At 40.3% G+C, this 7,415-nt stretch overlaps 1 long non-coding RNA gene across 1 annotated transcript; it reads left to right on the top strand.

The window, feature by feature from the left end:
* The first annotated feature begins 745 nt into the window (after positions 1-745).
* Positions 746-6,613, top strand: LOC125314215. Its single transcript, XR_007197786.1, has 3 exons — positions 746-916; positions 3,340-3,345; positions 6,600-6,613. It is a non-coding gene; the product is annotated as an uncharacterized LOC125314215 (long non-coding RNA).
* The last annotated feature ends 802 nt before the right edge of the window (positions 6,614-7,415 follow it).

The following is a 7,415-nucleotide window of genomic DNA, read 5'->3' as shown; positions in this document are numbered from 1 at the left end:
CAAGGAGCGCGGTTAGGCCACGAACTACCGCAACCGAAAGGAGAAGAAGGAGGTCCGGAGCTCATTTGGAAGGTGTTTGCTGGCTTTTGGGCGGAACCGATGGCATATTTGGGTCCGTCGGATGACGCCAAAGCACACGCGGAGCCCTTGGCGAAGGGTGGGGAGTTCGTGACTCACTTGTGGGCGTTGGCCTGTCATGGCGACATCGGGCGACCCCGGCCGCAGCTAGCCCATTTGTTTTATCGCATGTGGACGGCACTATCAGCATGTCTCCGTGAGTTTAGTCAAGAGGAAAGGTTTGAATCCCTATCATCAAATAAAGTTAGAAACGACTCGCTAGTAGTGTTGTTTGAGTGTTTTTATTTACTTGTACTACTCTGTAAAAAGACGGTCCATGGTTTATGTAATTGAGATGGGATGGGCTACTAGATATGTTTCATTGGGTGTGATCAATACTTGTCGAGACACAAACTTCTAGTTTTTCTAACATCCGTCATCGGAACAGGAAGCAAGAGGTATAGGGTATTACCTAAAGGTGGACCAACGGCCCTCGATTAGGTGCAACGGCTCTCCTAAGCCCATACCTTGCACGACATTGAAAGTTGACATGTACCACATGTAGTGAGCGAATTAATAGCTAATAGGGGAGGTCACATGTGCATGATGAGAAGCGGAGCGAATGGAGTGGATTATAGCTCACATTGGATTAACCCGTACACAATTTCTTTGATCCTTCGCTATCGGGCCAAATTGGCTGATTTAACTTAAGCCATTACGTGTAGGCGCTTTCCAGAGGTGGAATCTTCTAGTTCTTCCTATTTGACCCGAAACCGATCGATCTAGCCATGAGCAGGTTGAAGAGAGCTCTAACAGGCCTTGGAGGACCGAACCCACGTATGTGGCAAAATACGGGGATGTAAAATATTCAAAGAGTACAGGGATCAAATCCGCCGAAATTAAAGTTCAAAAACTAAATTAAAATTTGAAGGAGAATATATGCACTACTTCAACATTGCCTAAAAAGAATTTTCTAGAGATGCATTCCTAGTAAGTGAAGGGCTGTGATACTCAAAATGGTAGAAGAAAAATCCGTGCGACTAGAGGGGTATGAAGTTGTCGCGACCCTCCCAAAGGTTAATGTACCCCAAGGGATGGCTAATGATTATTAAGCCAAGAAGGCTTAGCTCAAGCTCTTCGAAACCCATACCAATTTGCGATTTTCAAAATACTGAACATGCAAAAGTAGTCACCACTAACCCATTGGAGTCGGCTAGAAACCAAGTAAGGTGCAAGAGCATACCTTACATCCTTGGAAACTAGAGTTTTCTAGGTTCGTGAACTTGATTACACTAGCTAATTTGCTAGTGCCATTTTGGTATCTAAACTTGATTATTTGTTTTCTAAAGTGTCCATGTAATCTTTTTACCAATTTTAGTCCCAAAGTTCTAGTCCACTAAATGTCCATGCAACATCTCTAATCGGGCAAAAAATGAAACGAAACAATTAATATAAAGAAATGTGCAATCAAATAAAAATCGAATGAAATGAGAACGCACAATGAGCGACCAAGCATTTATTTCTGGGAATAAACAAGGTCCTAAAGGCTTATTCCATATATGAAACCAAGTTCGCCTAAAGATTTTTACATTTTTTATGCTAAGTCTAATGTTTATTAAAGTTCTAAACTAAGAATGTCTAAACTAATTCCAGACTTGTATTAATACTAAAATCTAGAAAAACTAGTCAAAACTAATTTCTATTTTTTTTTTTTTGAAATTTTGTAGAATTTTTTTAGAAATTTATTATTTTTTATTCTAACTTCTTATTCCTGGAATATTATCAAGATCGGGTCGAAGGACCCGACCCATTCTTCAAAGGATTTCGATCCGGATCCTAAAGGCCCAAGTTGTACAAAAAGCCTAGTCCGGCTCCTCATTGGCTTGATTGGATTTGGTCCGGCCCAACTCCTAACTAACCCTATCCGATATCCATTTAACCCGGCCCGACTCCATTTTATTCTAATCTCTTTATTTCAAATTATATTTTTTATTTTCTGTTTTTTTTTTTGTTTTTTGTTTTCCAAATTTTCTGCTCCTCTCCTTCATCGCACACCTTCTTCTCCGAGAGATCTCACCGACAATTCATCGAACCTTCTCCGGCCGTCACCGATTGTAGGTCACCATCAGCCGTCGGCACCGCCACCTCCGGCGATGACGACGATCAACAGAAACATCATCAGACTGCGAATTACACCGACGAACGTTTCCAGCATTCAATATCTAAAACCAAGTCGAATTGCACACAAATATAGTAAACCAGGGAATCAGAAAGCTAACAGCAAACAGGCTTAAACCGTGAGCATTGCCGGCTCGAAAATAGTGCGTCTAGTCCGACAGCTCATTCGCGGCATATTCCGACGAGCAAAGATACGATACAAAACCGAGGCAAATAACAGAATCATATGCAAATTCAACAAAAAACGAAGTAAAAACAAATCTATCGCTACTTCAAGCGTTGTCCTATGACGGATGAAACCTATTCAAATTCGATGCTTCCTAAACCTTTCATCGAACAGGTAATGTGTGATATACAAAACAAGTTCCAGATTTAGTTTTTTTGCAATGCCCAGTCAAAACTAGCGTAAGCAGTTCTGAGTTGACATTATCCATCAAGAACCGACCTCAGTTTCGCAAAATCTACTTAGGAAGACAATGAAGCTAGTTTGACATTCTGGTTTCGACGAACGCGAGAACAGAAATTTTCGGAAATCGCGACGGCAAGGACGGAGGTGCTGAAAAATCACTCAACGACGTTCGGATCCTCTCTCTTTTCTCTCCTTCACTCCCTTTCTATCGCTCACCCACTGCAATCTCTAGGCGTGTGTCACTCTCTCCACCGTTCCAAACTCCAGAGAACCTCAATCACTCCCTCGTTTTCCCTGCGTTTTTCCTCCTTGTTCCCCTCCTTTTCCCAGCTCTCTCGAGCGAGCTTCCAAGTCCTCTCCGTTACACGCTCGAGCAAGAAAGAAGAAAGTAAGAATTGGTTAGTCAGGCCGTTCTTGGAGGAAAAAAGCAAGAACGGGGCTTTAATGCCAATTCAGTCGTAAATCTTTTCATATATAGCTAATTCATTCCATCCGGCCAATTTTGTTCGAAAATCGCTGGCGTGGACGCTAATCGTGCTCAGCAAATATTTAATAATATTTTAATAGGTTTTTAGAGGTTATTTTTGTTTATTCATTCTTTTCATTTTCCTTCTTTTTGAATTTTTATCTACAAATCTGGTCCGCGACCTCACTCACCGACCATGGGTTACCACAAGCGAGGGACCGTAGGCGAGGACATCGTGGCCCTCTCTGGCCCTCCGCACCTTTATCGGCCATAGACAAGGGCTATGAGCCATAAACTGGTTTGTAGACGACTCACTTGCTTTACTGCCCACTTTAAGTGTGCCATAAATTGGATTTAACACATAATATACCGCGATAAGTATAACAATTGATACATGTCATCTTAATTGTGTACTGATTCCCACAAGAATACTTTACTTTTTTAAAAGAGTGGTATTTTGTTCCACCACTTTCTTCTAACCATGCTTTCATGGTGGGTTACAGAAATGAACGATTATATTTAGTTAGTTAACAAATAGGTAATTCTCGAGCTTTGTAATCTGACGGGGCATGGCAAGGATGAACCATAAGATAGTTCTTTTCTTCAAATTACGAATTGAATTGAAGGACGGTTGAGGGCTAATAGTCTTTTTCTTCAAATTGCTAATCGAAGGTTAAAGCATACTACAAGTGTCAAAACTTGTGTACGGTGCTTATATTAGTGCCAAAACTTTCAAAACGATCACTTAAGTGCTAACTTTTTTTAAAACCGATAACTTAACTGTCAATTTTTTTTTTAAAATGCTCACTCCAGCTCCAATTCTGATTTGAGCTGGCGTGGCTCCCGAAAATCCGACGTGGCCTATTTTTTTTTAATATTTGAGCTGACATGGGTTGCCGGAGTTGGCACCGAAATGAGTATTTAAAAAAAAAAAGTGGTACTTAAGAGCTCATTTTTTTTAAAACAAAAATTGTCACTTAAGTGATTGTTTTGAAATTTTTGACATTGAAGTGATCGATTTTCAAAAAATTTGATATTTAAGTGACCGTTTTAAAAGTTTTGGCAATAAATTGAGCATCGTATACAAGTTTTCGCACTCGTAATGTACTTAAGCCGCTAATCGAAGGACCATTGAGGGGCTCATTCATCCTTTGATGAATGAGCCATGCCCAAACGGAGGGTGCGTTTGTGAGAGCTTTTGCAAATAAAAGAGACTTCAGATCAAGGGAAATTCATGAAATGCAAATTATGTGTGTGGTAAATATTCTTCTCTTAGGGTTTGTTTTTTATAAGGAATTTTTAAATGAAAAAGAAAAAGGAAAGGACAATGAAGAGGACGGCGACGAAGAGGAAGCAAACCTGAAAAAAGGGTGAATTTATACTTGCCTTCGATTCTTCTTGCCTTAAGAAGAATCGAAGAGGTACTTGCCTTCAATAAGGGGAGAGCATGCGATTCTCCTTAAAGGCTCGACAACTTCAGTAAAACCCTCCCATAAACTGATGGATCGTACCATCCATTCATACTTTCTGGAGATTGCAAGCTGCACGCTTGCCACGGACAGCGGACCGGGTACTTCACTTTATTTCTTGCCCTTGCGCTCTATTTTCATCTTTTTTTTCTCCTTAATCTATGTCTCTGTTGTTGTTCTTGATAATCCACGTCTTTTACTTATGAATGGTTCCCAATTTTATATAGTTTTGTAATGCCGGACAAAAAATGGTTCGAAAAAGACCTTTCTACATCCGTGATCATCCACGAGCGTTAAGAAAGAGCTTGCCTCATTATAATTAGGCTTCGTTCGTTTCGCAGAAAATGAGGTGTTTATAAAAAATATTTTCATGAAAAATGATAATATTTTTCGATGTTCGGCTGAAACTAGAAAATGGCTTCTGCAATTCGGTATGGAAAATCGGATTGGATTCCTTTCTGTGCACTCTTTTTAATAATTTTTATGCTTTAAAAGAATTAGATTTTTATTTATTTTAATTTAATTTAACCTTTTCCTTTTCCTTCCTCCTTCTTCCTTCGCCAGCCACGGGCCTTAGGGACAATCGGCAGCTAGGCAACAGGCCATGATGTGGGCCGGCGAGCTCGAGGCTATCGACAGGTATGTGACACATGGAGAAATGGGATTGTAGCTAACATATTAGGAAATTTTCTCAACAATTTCTAGAACATTGTTGATCTATTAAGCACATCTAATATCGAGTTAATTCTCCATTTGTCTTTTACACGATTATGTTTGAAATTCACTGTAACTTATATGGAAAATAAGAGAAGTGTCAAAAACACGTGATATATGTATGCCATGATAGGTATGTGACACCCGTATACAATTTTTTGCATAAAGATTCCTGTCTTACAATTAGGTGGGCAGAGGGATGGAGACAGAACAATGCACAATCAAAATTTAGGGGTGAACGATTTTTGATTTCGCCTAAAACGTGGAACGAACTTTTTATTTGGCACCCGAAACCTATCCTATCATAGATTCCGAGGTCTACGCACGTTTCTCCTATAATTACAGTGAATCATTGCCTTTAATAAGTATAACTTGTTGTTACAATCTACTGACCATAACTCATATTTAGATACACAGAGAATATGAAATGTTAACAAAGTAAAAGTGTAAATAATAGACATTATAGTGAATATAAGTTTAGACTAGTGATTCCAGATTTTATACTAATCATCGAATGTCATGAAATACGGCATGATTGGCCATGACTACTGGGTCTGCAGAAGGAGGAGGAGGAAGAAGGTGAAAGGAAAAGAAAAAAAAAAGAAAAAGAGAAAAATAAAAAATTGAATATAAAAAATTCAAATTAAAAAATTGAATTATTATAAAAATAAAAATAAAAAGAGAAGGGATGTGAATGAGTGGAGAAAGGAAAAATGAGGGAAACTATTTTCCTCTTTGTGAATGTATTTCATTAATGGAAAATTTTTTCCTTAACTCATTTATTTTCAGTGAACCCAACCCCGAAAAATTCGAAAAATGTTTATCTAAAAGTTGTTTTTCACGGAATGAACGGAGCCTAAACAGAAAATCAAATGCCCAAGAGGATTTCTCTCTTCAAGAAATTTGTTTATGAATATTTAGATCATTGACAAATAGAAACAAGTCTTTTTTTTTTGCCAGAAGAAACAGGTCCTTCAATATACAACTATGTAACTATTATATCTGAGGCAGAAATCTACTTTTGAATTTCAAATTCTACATAATTCTGATTGATTGGTGACACAAGATATGTATGTCTCACGTAGTTGCCATTCCTCTCCACTTGATTCTCAGGAAAAGAAGCACATGCGACTCGTAAGTCCCAGACGAAGGCTCGAGAATTTTTCAGTACATATGGTGGAGTGCCTCCTTCTTTAACCCGTGGTCTGAAAGGTCTAAATTTCTTGGCTATATCCACCCAAAAGACAAAATCTTTCGTCATACACAAACATGAGGAACTTGCAAACCGGCCAATTGGGCGGGGCAGTGGCAGGGGTGAACAAAACCCTCACCGAGGCCACTGCGGTCATGAAGATACTCGACACTCCAAAGGTGAGTCTCGCTAAGATTGAACTTTCTCGTGTTCCTCACGGCCTTGCTACTAATCTGTCTCACCACCTGTGGCTCGTTGAGGTGTCGGCACAACCACCCGGTGCTCAAGACCGTGTTATGGGCAGCATCCACCCAATCAAGCTACCTCATCGCGTACACGCTTGGTCTCATGACCCAAGCTTCGTTCCGAAATGACCTGTTCCAGGTTTGGGCCACTTTCTTATTGATCTTCTTCGGCAGCTCCGACTCCTTCTCCGCCTTCAGCCTCGAAGACAATGAGCAGTGGAAGAACTATGCTTGGCAATATTTGATCAAGACCCTTGGGTTAGCCACGTTGTTGATCGGGTATGCAGGCACGTCGCCGATGTTCTTAGGGGTCGTGTATCTAGTACTAGTCATGCAGATCAAGGTCGGTGAAAGAGTAACGTCACTCATGATGGCGAGTGGGGCCGGCCTACAGAGGACCACCAAATTGATCGCTGACTACATGAGCTCTGAACACCTGCTGTCGAATCCGCCTAATTCGGACCCGCCGAATCCAAACCTGCCTGATCGGAACCCTCCTAATCCAATGACAGGATACAAGTATGTTGTGAGAGGGGAAGTGGAAAGATGTTTAGGCCCGGTGGAATTCATACTTGATATCTTGAAAGCTGCAGCACACGGGAAACTGCTGAACCCCTGGCAGTGGGTAAAGGAACAAGCTCAAGCAAGAATGGAAGAGCTGACCTGCCGCAAGCCATTAGAGATT

Source organism: Rhodamnia argentea, chromosome 3, assembly GCF_020921035.1.
Source record: "Rhodamnia argentea isolate NSW1041297 chromosome 3, ASM2092103v1, whole genome shotgun sequence".
In the NCBI taxonomy this organism is placed as follows: Eukaryota; Viridiplantae; Streptophyta; class Magnoliopsida; order Myrtales; family Myrtaceae; genus Rhodamnia; species Rhodamnia argentea.
This window is presented reverse-complemented; position numbering and strand designations above follow the sequence as displayed.